We start from the raw sequence: 448 nt of genomic DNA on the forward strand, positions 1-448 counted from the left end.
AACTTTTGTAAAAATAGGTTTCCAGTGAATGTAAGCTGTATAAAAAATATCTGTTGTTGCGGCACGCAACTGACTTACCAAATAAAAAGTGATAAATAGCTCTGTGAAGTGCGCCATTTTATATCCGTTAAATTAATTACATTTTTATGAAAAAACGTAGAGATAGCAAAATATAGTTTTAACGAAAAAAGTGGCGCAACGGAAATGCAGAAAGCGTTGCAATATGTCAGTAAAAAGTTAAAAGATGATAAAACACGACGCACCCCGAATTGTATGTCATTTTTATAATAAAATATAATTTTATAGCTTAAATGTTTTATTCCGTTATACCGGGAGCTGTTATAAAATTTTTATTTTCTATTTGATTACACAAGTTAACACAAAATATTGTTCATTGCTGCTCTCTAAATGTGTCAAGAAAGATAGAATGATATTTATATCGATTTGT

General features: G+C 29.2%; 1 protein-coding gene across 1 annotated transcript in view; it reads right to left on the reverse strand.

Annotated features, from left to right (window-relative positions):
• The window catches only part of LOC108746444, a 5925-nt gene that overhangs the window by 2658 nt on the left and 2819 nt on the right, over positions 1 to 448 (reverse strand). The window lies entirely within an intron of this gene.

The sequence above is a fragment of the Trachymyrmex septentrionalis genome, unplaced genomic scaffold (genome assembly GCF_001594115.1).
Source record: "Trachymyrmex septentrionalis isolate Tsep2-gDNA-1 unplaced genomic scaffold, Tsep1.0 scaffold171, whole genome shotgun sequence".
Taxonomy (NCBI): Eukaryota; Metazoa; Arthropoda; class Insecta; order Hymenoptera; family Formicidae; genus Trachymyrmex; species Trachymyrmex septentrionalis.